We start from the raw sequence: 17,224 nt of genomic DNA on the forward strand, positions 1-17,224 counted from the left end.
TGCGCAAGAGCGCAGCAACAAATCCTAAGCGATGCCGTGTGGAATAACGCACTGAGTGAATGGGGGAAGTTTGCGTGTTGCGGCGGAAAATTGAAGCAGGTCAAAATGCATCAACACGACGAATCTAATATGGCATAAAAACAATGCCATACTTGACGGAGCTCGGCTACATCGAGGCTCACTGCAGTAAAAAGACATATGGAGGATCAGATAGCAGGTAAAGCAGCGCACAGCTACAAACACTCACCCGGATTAGCATGACGGTCAGAAAGCTAAACAAATAACCCGCAAAATAATTTCAGTCTTCGAGCCACGCCTAGACGAAGTAATCGTTTCTCAATAGCCGAGAGTTCAGACCTTCTGTATGAAGCAAAGCGTAGAACCGGAGGCTGGTTATTACCAGGCTAGGACTTTGAAGGTGTAGGCTGACTTTGTACAGGCAGAAGTTAGGAGGGAGAAGCGTGGAGATGAAGATAATCCAGGATATAAAAGAAGAGTTAAGTACCAGACATGGAAACCTAACCAAGGATGAACCTATGCGAATGCTAATGAAACAAAACACTCTGGGATCAGAAATTAGCCTCAAGAGGTCAGTAACTAAATGTGATAAAGAGAATCACATTTAATGATAGTTTACCACTATAGCGTGGACAGAAGACTGGAAATCATCCGGGTTCTCCGCCACTCCTTTATAGCAGCTTTTGATGAGCTCAGACAAGCAGCAAGTGGAGTCAGTCAGCTTTTTCTGCAAGCGAGATAACAACACACACCTCAGGCAGATATGGCATACATGGTCAAGCTCCTTTGTATATATCTAAATTATTGAAGCCTCATGCTCCACCTCGAGCTCACAGGTCCTCAAACCAAAATCTACTCCAGGTCCCTAGGACTAGGTATAAAGCTCCAGGGATGACTCTTTCCACACTGCTGCACTTCAACTTTGAGAGTCTTTACCCATTTTAAAAAGCAGCTGAAATCATTTTTTATTAAATGTACTTTTCCTTTGCATTTGATTATATGTGCCATTTAATTTCCTCTCCATCTACTAATTAAATTATCTTATAAGTATTGCCAGTGAAAGAAGTTAACTTTACTGCGTACTTCTGTAATGTGCAAGTAGGTGAACGTTTTTACACATAATAGTTTCAAAGAATTCTTGGAAAGGACACTGAAGCTAACGCAGCCCATCAACGGAGTGATTTATTATTTATCGATCCGTGCACACTTCTGAATGTGATTTGTGATGTGAAAGTGCTTTGAAAGGCAGATAAGACAAGTAAACGGTAAATAACAACAGAGCATTTATTTGTTGAGACACGAGAAAGCATTTCTCCATTCTAACAGAGTATGTCAATGTAATCACCATAGGTGAAAAATAGCAGGATTGTTTCGCATACAGCCACATTCCTCCTGCTTCATCAGATCATAGTCTTCAAAATCACTGCCATGAACTGGTTACTGAGCTTATATATTCAAAAGACTTAATGGATTTGGAAATGGAATATTGATTTGAATGGAATCTATGAAGGACTGCTCATATATTCAACCATAATGAAGGCTCTAGAATTAGATGAAGGCTATTGTACAAGTGGAGCAGGTCTTTTTAGGTCGATCACTTCAACTGGAGCAAAATCCTCTTTAGAAGAACAATAATGAACTGACTGTGTGTAAGCTTTATGTACGGCCATGTTTTTTTCTGTAATTATTTGAAGAAATAAGCAATTATAGCCTTCAATAATCGCATAATCACAGAAGGTGTTTGTGGACAACAACGGTCGATGAACGAGTTAAGTAAAGAAGAAAGTGAAACGGAGAGAAACTGTTTCTGTTGTGAAGGGTAACCTGGAAGCTGGACAAAACGCAGACAGGAGAATGGGACTGTCGTTGAATTATGATGTAATGGAAAAAATTTGGAAAAATTAGACTGGAAAACACTACAGGATAACGGAACGAGATGGAAATAAACAGACTGATTCAGAAGAGAACAGTGAGATAAAATATCATGTATTATGCATTTCCGTAGTATTATGCTAGCCTGACACGAGGAATAAACCGACATGGCAAGACACAAGAACACATTAAAAAAAAAGATCAAAAGAGAAAACAAATGAAAGGATCATAGCAATTTCTTTTTCTCAGATAAATGCACTGAGGTTAATGGAGAAAACAAAACAGAAAAAGCCAAAGCCACTCAAATAAAACAAAGCAGATTTCATGGTCGGCATCAACCTGACCGAGACTTTCTGATTGGCTTTCTCTTCCCCATCCAGACTGCTGGTTCATTTTTAAATTATGTGTCTAGTGTTTGTAGTCCAAATAACTCTCGAATAAGAATAAAAAATGGAGACATACTTGCGTTCGACAGGAGTGCAGTATCATTCATACTCATCCACAATATTACTTTGTTGCATTCAGTGGTCCTCGTAGTTCAATATAACTTTAATATTATTTCGGTAAGAATAATGAAAATACTGATCCGAGTGAATGCAGTTCAATAAAGCGGAGCACATGTGTGACCTGAACATATAAGATGGAATCCATGTTTCTGCTGAAAGAAAATGAAAGTAAAAAAGGCACTGCCCTTTGAACTTTTCACATTCTGTCATGTTTAAACGAACAGAACTTTCAGTCTGTTACAGCTTCATGTTTTCATGCTTGATGTTTACTTTGTGATTATTTATGCAATTATTAATAAGCGATGGTTGTGGTAGATTATTGTGGTAGCTAATCAACCACAGTGATAGTAGATTATCAAACATCTGCTCTACTGATCACCTGTCACAGTTGGTGTGGGGCGCCATTATTATTATTTTTAACTGAACTGACTGATATTATATTGACATGCTGAGGTTGTCAGTCAAGCTAGCACAGCTGACCTACTTCCCTCACCCTTGCTATTCTTTTTAATTAAAACATTTTCATGACTTTGTTATCCAGCTGTCATGGTGTTGACAATTAGCAAAGCATTGTGCATTTAAGTTGTTCAATTTACATTTAAAATTTTGCACGTTATGTTGACAACTTGACAGCTAAAACCAGTGGTAGTCATCGTCGGTGAGCAGCTTTTTGCCCTCCAACAGGGAGTTGGGATCTTGCGCATGTGATGTCTCGCTGCAGTGCGTCTGTTGAAAGTGTCTAGACAGACAAGTCATGAATTGTAATGTGTCAAAATGATGGATGAGCTTCCGAATTTTTCATCATCGGCCAAAAACGGAAAATATTCGGTTAAAGTGACCTCTGAGTAAAAGTAAAAAATACTGCCATCTGCAGGTGAGAGTTAGTAGACATATGAATCAAATATCTTTGATGTTTTTTGTGCAAAGTTCCTAGTAAACTCACAATTATGTGTTGGCATGTAAAGATTTGGGGTTCTGCTGATTTTGCAGTTATCTGTTGATTTTACACAGACACAAACATATATATGTATATAAATACACCTTAATTTATGTTACTTATGATTCATTCTCAATTCCAGTTTATGAAAACCTAAAATTTAAGATTAGAATATAACACCGCAATTGAAAAATACCATTTTTAAAACTGAAATGTAACTTTTTATGGAGTGCCACACGGGAAAGTGACACATTTTTTCCTGTTTTCTCTGATTCATCCTCCCCCTCTGATTATGCTGATTAACTCATTGGTGTCACCTGTGCTTCTGCCTGTATAAAATCTTGAGGCCAAAGATTTTATACAATCGGTGTGGCACAATATTTTCAAGCACAAGTAGGCATGCATTAAAAAAAAAATGAACATGAAAGTTTGTGTGCAAACATTTTACTTGTCATTGAAGTTCAGATCAACTCCTAACAGGTCAGGTTGGGATACTGTGACATGTTGTGTCTTTGTAAACCTCAGACAGTATGTTGTTGTGTCCCTGCTAATAAAATAGACCTAACATGGTTAACAGTGTGTGAAGGGGATAAATACCACATAACAGAAAAAACACAGCTAAAAAAACAGAACTGCTTTTCCATTACGAACGTCCACTTAAACTTTTGTCAATATTCCGTTAATGTTGAAAAAAAGCAATTAAAATCACACGTGAATACATTAAGGCAATAGGAGATTAAAAAAACACACCGTACCATCATCCTTCTTGTCTATTTGTAAGTCATGTGACTCGTGTGATGCAAGAAACACCGTTTTGCAAAATATTTTTTATCAAAAAAACATGTTTCATTTAAATAGACATGTTTATTTTGTAATTCCAAGTAGTGTGAGTTAAGGTCATTGGAAAAGCAGCTAATGAGAACATTTCAACATCTTCCTAAAATAATGGACTCGATGGACTTAAAAAAAGGGGGGGAAAAAAACACACGCCACCATTTTCTCTCCAAAATCTGTTTTTGGCAAAAAAGAAAAGAAAAAATCATTTTTGGCAAAAATTGACTTTTCCCCCATCGTCACTGTTATTGGTGACGATTTTCCAAATTCAGTCATTTTAGCTGGTTGAACTGACTGCCTGTGACAGCTACAACAGGTGGTGCAATCAAGACTGTCAAGACCCACAAGCTAACAATCAATCAAGTTTATTCGTATGGCACATTTTAACACAGCAGTTCAAAATGCTGTGGAAGCATAAAAAACATCATAAACAGATTATATAATCAATAGTTGTGAGAACCAACAACAGACATTACGTTTTGCCAAGTGCAGTCATTAAAATAATCAATACAGATCAAACACGTTAGCCAAAGCTTCATTTATTACTAATTCTAACAGAATATTCCTGTGTTGTAGATTTACTTTTTGTATTTGTACCGTTGACATCAGTGAATGTTTTCTGATCAAACTGGAGTTAGATTTTAGGAAGGTGATTTTATTTTTGCTTTGTTACCGTATGTTGGTACATAATGGCTGTAGAAGATTAGTTTACACCGCTTCGGCTGGATAGGAACGGTGTATATCGACAGGCTCCAAATCTCCCTGGCCAGAAAATGAAGGCCCTGCTACCTCAAAGGATTACTCAGTTACTGATGATATCAATTTTCCACATAATCACACATGTTCTCTGAACTCCTGGTCTGAGTTTCATGCCAGCAGGAGAATTTTTGGGCGTTGAAAAGAGAATGGGTGCAAATCTCGGCAGCCTCCAAATCTACATTGTCAAGATTAATGCGCTGCTTTCTGAAAAGAATGTGGAGTTGTGTGAAATAACATTTTCCACAAAATGACACACATCCTCTCTGCTACTCATGACTTTTATACCAGTCATTTATTTCAGGATTAATGAAGAAGGGACTCTACAGTGAGACTTGAATAATGGGTATATTGAGTTTTTCAAGGGGTCATGTATATTTTTTTGTACTGCATTTGCATAATGAACTTAATAAAAAGCTTGCATTTCTGTGCAGCAGTCAGAATTTCTTTCACACTGTGTATTCAACATATTATTTATTATTAATTTATCTATTTATCCATTTTTGGTTATACACATAACCTAATTGTGTACTTTACCATCAACAACAAATGTCAATGCATTCTCACTTAGATTGTGTCCTATTTGCATTAATAATCTTCAGCAATTGCTGAGCAGACGAGGCCATCCGGAAATGTCTTGGTTTTCCTGCACATGATGATGATTGGCTTATTAGCCAGTTTAGACTACCGAGGGCAACACTAAGCTCTGCATAGAACTAGCCTCAGAGTTACAGAGGGAAAGCAGAAGGAACTGTGTGTTGCCGGTGCCAGTTAAAGTTCCCTCCACGCGGGAAATCCTTGCAATTGCAACGTTTCAGATGGACTTGGCTGGCAGGTTGAGTATTTCGTTCATCCCTGAGCCAGCAGTACGTGACGACCTTGTTCGTATGTTGCCCCTTTGTATGAAAATATCCTCCACTCTGGCTGAACTGGTAAATCAAATTGTAATTGGAGCAATTGTACTCATCTTGAAATAAGGGTACTGCCATTCAATAAATGTACATTTTTAAAATATTTTTGTAGCCACTTTATTTGAATGATGTTGATTTTCTGGTCTGTGTGGTTTTAACAATGGCCACGCCTCCAAATATTGAGCTAACATTAAATGGTTAACACTGCATGGAATTTCCAGTAAGCTTCGAAGTGTCGAACTGGCGCATTACATTATGGGTAAATATTAGCAAATGGGTAAAATTGAAAAGCTCAACAGAGTTTACGGGTCCAGGAATCAATCGTTTCTCAAAAGCTGAGATCTGTGCCCCTCTAGATGAAGCAAAGCGTAGGACAGGAGGCTGGTTCTTACCAGGTAAAGATGGTAAATGGATGGTACTTATATAGCGCTTTATCAAGTCCAGAGCACCTCAAAGCTCTTCACACCCTTACACGCTGATAGTGGCAAGATAGTAGCCAAAGCTGCCCTGAGGCAGTCTGACAGAGTTGAGGCTGCCATGCACTGTTGCCAACAGTGCTGACCTTCACCCGAAGGTGGGCATAAATACATGTAAAACGGAAACAAAAGACTGAAGATCAGGACCCTAATTAGCCCGTGGCATGATGGTTATAAACACAAAAAGAGAAGTACTAATCCTGTGCATGAAATACTACTGTTTAGCTTTTACTTTGAAAAATATGGTTTGGATCCACGTATCTGCATGTGTCTCCACAGCAACAGGTGACAATAGCCAGCCACAACTAGTGTCAAAGGTGTTGGATAAGAAAAGTTGATTCGGATGCTGCATTTTCAATAAGACAAGGATTATTTCTTTAAACTTGCCATTGATAAAACTACAGGCAGACTACAATTTTAAAATCGACGTCAATTTTCACAACTTCACCTTCTGTTTACAGAATGGCCCGGTTCAAATTCTACCAAAGGAATCCAAGTGAATGGGAAAAAGCCCAGACCAAACTGTGAAGAGAAATGGAATTGGATGAAATTGCGTGGGAAGGCCATGACCAGGCTACCACGATGACTTCCAGGTTTAGTTCAAGTGCCGTAGAAACATTTTTAAATTCCTGAAAGATAATCTTTTAAAGACCTTCAGAGACTCTAAAAAAGCAAATTGATAAAGACTAATATAGAAAATACAAATAAAGACTAGCTCATGTGGAGCCATATACAAAGAAAAAAATGGTTGTCGATTTTGTTCAGCAAACCTATACTTAGCCAACGTGAGCATCTAATTCATGAGCCTTTATGGAAAAGGCAAATAATGTTCTAATGTGAGTAATAATAAGTGACCCACTCTTTGACCATTTACTTTTGAATGAACGCAATTATTTTTATCCTATCATACAAATTGGAATGTGTTGGCAAATTAAAATGGCCAGCGAGGTGATTTCATTTCAACGTTATAATTGAAATTTCTTATTTGTTTTAAAATGACTAACTTTGGTAATGAGATGTCATCTAAATTTAGCAAGCAGTTTCTGTGCAGCAGTCAAAACCTGAAAGACAGAATATCCCTTCATAAGACACATGGACATGCGATATAAAAATATATTTAATAATGGGTTCTCCAGACAATTCTAATTCTTCAACTTGATTTCTGCAACAATTTTGTGTTTCCTACTCTGAATTAATGTTGCTTATCTCATTAATAGAAATCTAAGTGTTAGTCAATTTTGTTGAAAATACTGGTTCAAGTTTGTGTTACTCTAAAATCAAGTAAAGCTTTAACCCTCTACGATACGCATAATGATGCAAGTTGGAGAAAAAATTTGCAATGTTTTTTTGTCTTAAAATAGACATAATTAAGAGACATTTTAAAAAAGTATCTTTTTAGCAACACTGTACCATGGCATAGTGGAAATTAATGAAAACAAGACCGTTTGAAAAAATTACTGCAAAAGGTTTTATTTAACAACTTGTGTTATAAGACTAAACAGTAGCATTAACAGTTTACACTGCAACTCATTTGAAAATTATAAATTAAAATATTTTTGAACATTTAACTGGAATTTTTCTTTTGAATAACTTATTTAATTTGATTGTCTTGATGGCATCTTCGCCCTACTGTTTGTGGAAATTGATGAAGCAGTACCTCTCAGCTGTGAAGCACAGGTAGGCCTCACACTTTGTGCACTGCATTCTGACAATACCCATACAGCCTTCATATTTGCAACGGCCCTTTTTCACCATGACAGTAGGCCAATGATCAGTGCTGTCCCAACGCGCAGCTGCTGGTGGAACTGGTGGAACTGGTGCAGTGGTAACTCTGCTCCTCTTCCCAGCCGGGTCATGCTCAAATTGTTGGGAGGCTCTTCCCCTTTTCTTCTTTCGCTCCATGCAAAGGCAGCTTGCAACCTCACTTTTGAACTGGAGCAGGATGTGGACCTCTCTTTTTGGGATCTAAGCTTTATGTAACTACAATTTACCTGTTCATCATGCCAAGCACTATGAATATTTTGCTACTGAAATTAACTTTGCATATTGTAAGCAGTAATTATGTTGAAAGTCATTGCGTGTTGCGTAACCATCAGAAAGATATGTTCAAAGCGAGAAGTATGAGGGTAAGGCAGACATTTTGAATACACATTTATTGGAGATGATGTTTAACCTTTATGTGTGTGAGGACTGAGGCAAACGCAGAGGATTGTGGCAAATGATACAAGTTTTACGTGTGTGGGGTCGGTTGGACCCCATTTCTAGACACAAGGGTTAAGCACAAAACATTGTAGAACTGCAGACAATCATTCCATTCGTATGTTTGGGTAAAATTAATGCCCAATACAGCAGACAGTGGTAGGAGTTTGTCCCGCAATCCTGCAATTAGTGGGCTGCTGGTTCGATCCCGTGGGTTTGTCACACTGCTGAGAGGCATGCGAGGTGTGCACCACCTTGCTACAGCAGCTCTTTTCTTTTTCATTGGTGAAAGGAATGACTGAATTTAGTGTGACACCTACGGGTCCTCTGGACTTGATAAAGCGCTATACAAGTACAGGCCCAATGCCTGTACTTACACATTAAAATCAGTGAATGCCTTTACAGTTGAACTAGTCATTGTTGTGCTATGATATATTATGTGGGAATCATCAGTAGCAACCACACACTGTGGGAATCCCCAGTTATCCTCAGATTAGGCTGCCATCTCTCTAAAAACACTGTAATGCTAACTCCAAACAGATGTCCGATGCGCCAGTACTCTGAGCCTACAGCAACTTCCTCAGAGCTACAGCAGCTCTTTTCTTTGTTTCATTGGTTCACATTTCCAGAATGTCATATATGTCCACTTAAAAGCAAGGCATAATCTTTTGCATTGGTAATTTACAGCTTCCTCAGACATTCAAACGTTATGAACCATTACACTTTGGTGAATCCTGTAACGATAACCTCCCACCAGTGCAAGCTTGGGTCAACAGCCCAGTTGACCAGTGCGCTGGTAGTTTAATCACAAGGCGTCTGTCCGCCGCCTAAAGAGATGGTCTCCAAAGCCAGCAGATCAGCTAAGCAAAATTAAAACTTCATCATCATAATTAGCTGTTACAAATCCGTGTATGGTTCGTTCATTGTTTTTTGTTTCAAAATAAAATTGCAAAATCAAAACAAGCATGGGGTTTTTTTGTTTTTCCGTTTTTAAAATCTAAACCTAAAAATACAAAATCGAATTAATAGAAAAACAGCGTTTGAGCTTTGCTTTGCCATCTAAATAAAAATAAAACACGGCTGTTGTTTTAATATGTAGCGATAATGGAAATTAAGTAAGTCGCCAAAGAATAATCATTTTCAGTGGATAGTGGACTCACCATGGACCTCATAGTGGCTTCTGCCTCTTAGTTCAAAAGTGTCAAAAGCCCCTCCCTCATCAGGCAACACACTTCTTGATAGGTATTTTCCTAGAACCTACATAAAAGAACCACAGACAACGTATATGAATTTTATGACAAACTTTGCAAAGGAGAACAAACTCTATCAATTGCTCCTCCGAGCTGTTCATAGAGCGTTCTGAAAATCTTTGGGTAAAGCTTGTCTTTTATTTTCAAACTTCAAAGAGGGAGGATAGGCAAGATAGACAGCAGAGAAAAAACAGCAAAGGTCGTAAAACATTTTACCTAAACACAGCAAAGGTCGTAAAACAATTTACCTAAACAACTAGCAACCCAGTTCCAGATGCGATATCTGATTTACGGCCTGAGCCCGGTTCAAATCTTGGTCAAACTGTTTCACCTGAAGATGAACAGGCAGCTGTGACCCCCAGGTCAGTTAATACACACACTAAAGAAGAGAACATTTTAATCTGCTCCAACATTAGACTGAATATGAACTAAAGTAACAACAAAATGATAATACCAAAAAATCTCTAACATTCCCCCCTTTTTATCATTTTACCACGTGTGTAAACCCTATTCAAAAGCCAAGCATAGAAAAGAAAGAAATAAAATAGAACCAATAAATGCAAGAATTTTTTTTTTTTTTTTTTTCCCTAGTCTAAACATAAAAATGACACAATGACTAAATTAATATAATGAATAAATGACATGGACAAAAACAAAGAAAGAAACAGCAAAAAATCAAATGCAGTTTTCTCATCTCTAACACCACTTGTTTTCACATTTTCGGTGTAGGAATCATTCAGCAAATGAATTAATCTGTTTATTGATTACAGAACATCATCATTGTTCAGAAAATCGTCAGAACCTCGAAACAAGTCATCTTCATTTGTCTCATAGGATGCCTTTGCTAGCTGATAACTGACAACAGTTGTGTTAATTGTTTTAAACAACATACTTCGTAGGCAAGGAATAATGCAACCCGTAAAAAGACAGAACAGAACCAAAACAATCAGAATAGGTGTCACGAGCTTTAACAGTAAAGTCCACCATGGACCAGACATGAACCATGAAAACAAATCAAAAAGGAAAAATGTGATCCTCGCGTAGCACCGTCTACACAATGTTTAAGTTCCTCCAGGCCATGTAGAGCATCAGAAATAGTTCCACCAGTTCCTGTTTCGTCAGGAACACGCTGGGCCAATGATTTTACAAACACCTCCCTGAGAGGCTGTGAGCAGGTCCAGCACAATACGATTTTGCAAAACCATGTTTCTCAGTTCAGTCAGCCCTCTCATGGAGCCGTTTGCCAGCCGGTGTGTGCTGTTGATGAGTTGCAGTAATCCATATCTGTTGATTTCAACGTGGTCCTGAACTTCTCCTAATCCAACTCCTGGGAACATGCTCTGCATGAACTTTTCACCTCCGGTCCAAATCCTGATTTCCCATGGAACTCCAGTGTCCGTAGTGAGGCCTCCCCAGCGTTTGACCTCAGGCATCACGCTTGGAGCAGACAGCCAGAATGTGTCGTCCTTTCCTGATGAGTACAATCAGGTACAGGAAGTACCAGTCTGCAATCACCCGTGAACCATAGTCTCCTGGCACTATGGTACTGCACAGCGTTGTCTCCTGTCGTCCAATGTCCGATCTGTGATGTTGAAACTCCTCTCCTGAAGCATGTTGTCACAGTCTGGGTTGTCCTTCCAAACTTTGCAGTGTGGAGTCATCCTTTGACCCCTGCAGGCTGTGCAGTCGATGTAATCCGGTGTCGTCTTGCAGTATGTGTAAACTATGTTACACAAGTTTCAAGGTAACATCCCAAGAGAAACATGTCCGTTGTTGAACATGCAGCTCCTCAGAGACCCGGGTTTAGCTCCTGCTAAAGAAATGGTCTCTGGTATTTTCCATGCGGTTAGTGGAAATGGAAATACGTCAGCATTAAAGGAACAGTTCATAGATCCAAAAAGTTCCTTCACGGCATCTCCTATCTGAAGTAGAACAGAATAGTCATTCTTCCACCGTTTGCATCCCTTTGGCATGGGGACGCTGAGTCGTGGTTGTGTGCTCAGGCCATAGAGACACATCTATTTGTCATCCGTGATGTGTCCTACACGCAGACCTGAGTTGTGTGTGGCGATTGGCAGCTGCGCACACACATAGCAGTTCACAGCATGTCCCTCGTACGCGGTTCTATTCATTAGTTTCCACCACAGGTTGATGCTGCAGTCACAGCGCAGTAGAAGATCCATCTGGCATATGGAGTCCCCATTGCTGCTCGGCGCACAGAGATGTCAGAACCCCCAAACTAAAGACGGGGGAATCTTAAGCGTTTCTTCACCGGGTTTGAGACGAGCTACCCTAAAAAATAGCCCCCCTTTGAAGTCCGGTCTTCCTCCCTCCGCCTACTTAGGGGTTCAACACTCCCTGCAGCTTGCAGTGACTGAGATGTATCCAGCTGGGTCTTTACGACTGTTGGTGTGGTCATCAGCACCTGGAAGGGTTCTTTTATGACCTTTATGTAGACCCAGTTTCCTGGCTGGATGGGGGTGGTTTTATTTATTTCCTGTAGAGGAGAACAGTCAGACGGCAGTAAATTTGCATTTAACACCTCTTTCTGTTTCAGGATCCTGATCATATAATCTACCAATGTTTGTTCTTCATCAGCTTTCTGTAAGTCTGGAGCAAACAGAGGCAATATGTAGGCTCTCCCATAAATTATGTCAAAAGCAGGCTTTGCTGGAACTACTTCAACTCTTTTAGAAAAAGCATCAATCATCACCAAACAATATTTATGTGGTCCACTTTGTGTGAGTTCAATAAAGTCCATATGCGTTGTTTGAAATGGATGAGGGTTTGGGAAACTTCCTCTTCTTGGTCTAATGTTTCCTTGAGGATTGTTTCTGACACAAACTGGACATGCAGTACAAAAATTATTAAGTAAGAATCAAAGCCATATCTTGTAATGTGATAAAATGCTATTGTAGCATAGAGACCATCCCCCTGTTGACACATGACAATGCCCATGTGTCAAAATTGCTGCCGCTCTAAATAGAGAATTAGGAAGGACCGACTTCTATTTACTGAAAAAATGTTATCATCATTCAGTGTCGCCCCTTTAGTTATCCACATTTGTTTTTCTGCGTTTGGAGCATTATCTTGCATGTCTTTTAACACAGCTATGTCTATTACTTGAGGATCTTCTATCTGTATTGAGAAATTGTCTCCCCCATGCTTCCCAGCTGCAGCTTCCTTTGCTACTTTATCAGCTAATCTATTGCCACTTGAAACCTCATCCTGTTCCGTGGTGTGCGCTGCACACTTACAAACTGCTAGTTCAGCTGGTAAATGTATGGCCTGCAAAAGATTCTTAAGCAAGGATGCATGGGTGACTGGTTTCCCTGTAGATGTTATCAAATTCATCAAAGCATAACTCTTCCTAAATAAAAATGACCATCCTGAAATTAAACCAAAACCTCAAATCCTCTAATTTTATCCGTTACTCAATTTAGCAGTAAAATTTCTCTCTTCTCAAAACAATTGTCATTCATCCCAATATAAAACACACAAACACAATCCCAATCAATTTATAGATTCTTTATATAATTAAACTCTAAGTTAAGCGTTTCAGTTCAATGCAAAGAAATACTCCATAGTATTTCAACACTGCAATATCAATTAAGTTCAACACTTAGATATGTTTAATTTAGTTCCAAACTTGTATATTTATTTCAAAGAAAATAAAACATTTGCAAATCATTATTAGTTTTGAATCTAATAATTTTAGTTGGTGTAATTTAGCCGTATCACACTCAGTTTTTTTTTCCTTTCTTAACTTGTAACCATTACAGTTTTTTCCTTCACAGTTTCCCAATCTATGGCTCGTGGGCCCTAAAAGGATCACTGGTCCTTCTGTTAAGGACTGAGTTAATGGGTACAAAATGGATGATTTTGTTTAACATTGTACCTAAAAACCTTCAATATGTCCTTTTCTAGCTAGATAATTCTTTCCTGCTAGTAAGTAAACAAACAAGTCCTCATTACAGTAGCAGTGTGTGTATCACAGCAGTGTGTGTGTATAACTTATCTGCATTTCTCCTTTCTGTCTTGCTTCTCGCTTCCCCCTCCTGCTGCTGGCGTCGCTGCAGCTGGTCCTCCCTCTGTCTCTTCTCCAGCTCCCTGTCAGTCCAACTGGCTCTGGTGTTGGATTATTTATAAGTTGTCCAGACCGTCCCTTTGTCCACCAATGAAACAAGCGGCAAACAGTTCAGTTTGCTTTCTTTTTCCAAACATCTAGCAAGACTCCATACAGTAGTTTTGCTGCATGGCAGTTCCCAGATGTCAAGGAATTAGGACCAGTGGACACTTTATTGCCTTCAGTGTCCAGTTGGTAGAAATCGTCCTGTCCTTTTTTCGCTTCTTTATCAACTAGCTGGTGATAAAGGAGGGAGTCATCTGATTGGCAGGACAGATCTGAGCTGAGGTCAGAGGTCAGACGCAGCGCAGCGAGGCTCAGACAGAGGAAAAGGAAAGAAGCAAATAAGAGTCAATTATAACTTTCTTTTTTTTCATCGTATAGCTTTTAGCCACTTATTATCCAACTTTTTAAGAAGTCATAAACCATTTCCTTATTCAAACACATATAAACATGAAACATGTTAAAAGCTGTAGTCTCTTTCATCATGTTCACCATTAACTTGTAAAATGTAGAATGTACGTTTAAGTTAACTTCATCTAAGACACGTCTCACCAGAGAACAATGGATTTCTCTAAATTTGTTGATCTCAGTGCTGCAGACTGTGAAGTCAGCGGGCAGCCCTCCTCTCAAGGCCTAAGAGAGTTTACGAGGCTGGTTAATGTCCAGGTCGGTACCTTACTCTGACCGCTGACCCCTCCAGATAGACAGCTAAGAATCATTTCACCAATTTGGTGTTATAATATTACACAATACATTAAACATTGTTCTCTGAGGACAATTTTATTATTTAGTTTTATTTTTCCTGCTTCTCCTCCTTCAGGAAAGAAAAATTATTTTGCATACACTGATTTCTTGCAGGAATTCAATTTCTTTTATGGTTTTACTTAACGTCTTAAACTGCATGCACATGTCTCTAGCATTTCATCAATTTGGACTGGGGGTTTGTGTTTTTGGGGTGTGGTAGAGTCTGATTATGCTGAGGATTTCTCCTATTTGTGGTCTCCTCACTCCACCACCCCTCTTGTCGCCCCGTGCAACATTCTTTGAAGGGCAGTTTCTTGCCCAGTGACCAATATTGCCACAAATCCAGCAGCCTTTTGAATACCGTAGATTTTGTGGGGTGTTATTTTGGGGTCTTCGCCTATCGTGACCTCCTCTGCCTCTGCCTCTTCCACGGCCTTTTGTCCGGTCGTTGGAAAAGGCAGAGGTATATAAACCTCCAAATTTCTCCAGGTGAAAAACATCTGATCCTTTCACAGCTTTCCTGACCTCTTCTAAGGTACAGGGTCTAAAGATATATAAGTTTTGTGTCCCTTCCTTTAGGGAAGGATACAGTCGTGTTGCTGGAACAGCAGCGGCTGATACTGGGGCAGACGGAGCTGCTGAAGCAGCCAGGGGAGAGGTGGCTGCAGGAGCTTGCTCTCCCTGCACCGCTGCAGAATTCCGTGTGCTTGGAATTACTTTATTTTCTTCCTTCTCTATAATTAAGTTTTTAGATTCATTTAACCATAATTTAGCACAACATTATCTGTTTTTGCCTTGTCAGAAAACTCAGCACCAGTCATGTTTTACCCATCAAAAAATCAAAACCACACAGCAATGACAAGCTTCCTATCCGCCTGAGGACGTGCCCTTATGGGGTCTCCTCGAACAGAGTTTTAGCAGAGCGACATCATACAAGGATTCTCAAACCACAGAGTTTTAGCAGAGCGACATCATACAAGGATTCTCAAACCACAGAGTTTTAGCAGAGCGACATCATACAAGGGAACTCAAACCACTAAAATAGCCATTTTAAAATTCACCTACGTTTCTGTAGTTTTCGGGTTGTCCAGTCGGATCTCGTCACTCCGCCGTTGGCAGACAAAGTCGGACCTACGGCGCTGGCCCAGCGAAGAATTCTACTTCCTGGGTCTTTCTTTCCAGGTCCAAATGACTTCTGGCCATGCATGGATTCAGCGCGTCTTCCTCTGCCTGACAGCGGTCGGTATGAGAGATCCCGGGTTTCGGCACCAAAATGATAGGTATTTTCCTAGAACCTACATAAAAGAACCACAGACAACGTATATGAATTTTATGACAAACTTTGCAAAGGAGAACAAACTCTATCAATTGCTCCTCCGAGCTGTTCATAGAGCGTTCTGAAAATCTTTGGGTAAAGCTTGTCTTTTATTTTCAAACTTCAAAGAGGGAGGATAGGCAAGATAGACAGCAGAGAAAAAACAGCAAAGGTCGTAAAACATTTTACCTAAACACAGCAAAGGTCGTAAAACAATTTACCTAAACAACTAGCAACCCAGTTCCAGATGCGATATCTGATTTACGGCCTGAGCCCGGTTCAAATCTTGGTCAAACTGTTTCACCTGAAGATGAACAGGCAGCTGTGACCCCCCAGGTCAGTTAATACACACACTAAAGAAGAGAACATTTTAATCTGCTCCAACATTAGACTGAATATGAACTAAAGTAACAACAAAATGATAATACCAAAAAATCTCTAACACTTCTGTTGTCATCAGCTGTCAAAAAAATAGTCTGCACACACCTGAAAGAAAAATAAAAAGTTAAGAGTATCTAAATGGTAAATAATAAATTGATTTGTTCTAAAACGTGGTGTGGTTTGCCCATAACGCGCTTATTTTTTATTACTTAAAATGTAAAATTTCTGATGTCGTATTCGCCCTATGTGTTATTCCAAATTCCACAACACTTGATGCCAATGATTAAAAACATAAACATGAGATTAAAAAACAAATCTGGGCTATTAAATCCATGAGTAAACTAAGAACTCAGCGAGAAGCATTACCGTTTGCGTTAGCCTACGGTCAATTATTAACTTAGCTGTCTGATGACCAACAGCAGCATGAGCTCCATGTTGTAAGTAAAAGTTACAGCCTCAGTGAGAGCAAGCCTGGCCATTGTGAGTGGTGACATCAAGTTTTAGAATGGTAGTCTGTTTTAGGAAAGGCAGCAGTGAACAAAGCCGTTAAGTCCACCTCATCTACGCTTACAAACACTGAATTAACATTAACAACCTCCTCGTCTGACTCGGCATTTCTGTCTTCACAGTGGAGGATGGTTGTTTACAACGCAGGCAAGCTTCATACCATTCATCTAGCGCATTACATACGTCACAGCAAACGTTCAGGATTGGGTAAGATTTAAAACCTCAACAGAGTCCAGGAAACAATATTTTTTTCAATAGCTGAGGACTCGGGCTCTGTACGAAGCGTAGTCCAACGGGTTGCTTTTTACCAGGCTGAGTGAGAGCAGTTCTTTGTTTTTTTGTTTTTTTAATATCTTTGCTAGATTTCAATGTTCTGCATGCTGCAGTAA

Source organism: Poecilia reticulata, chromosome 9 (assembly GCF_904066995.2).
Source record: "Poecilia reticulata chromosome 9, P_reticulata-male-v2, whole genome shotgun sequence".
In the NCBI taxonomy this organism is placed as follows: domain Eukaryota; kingdom Metazoa; phylum Chordata; class Actinopteri; order Cyprinodontiformes; family Poeciliidae; genus Poecilia; species Poecilia reticulata.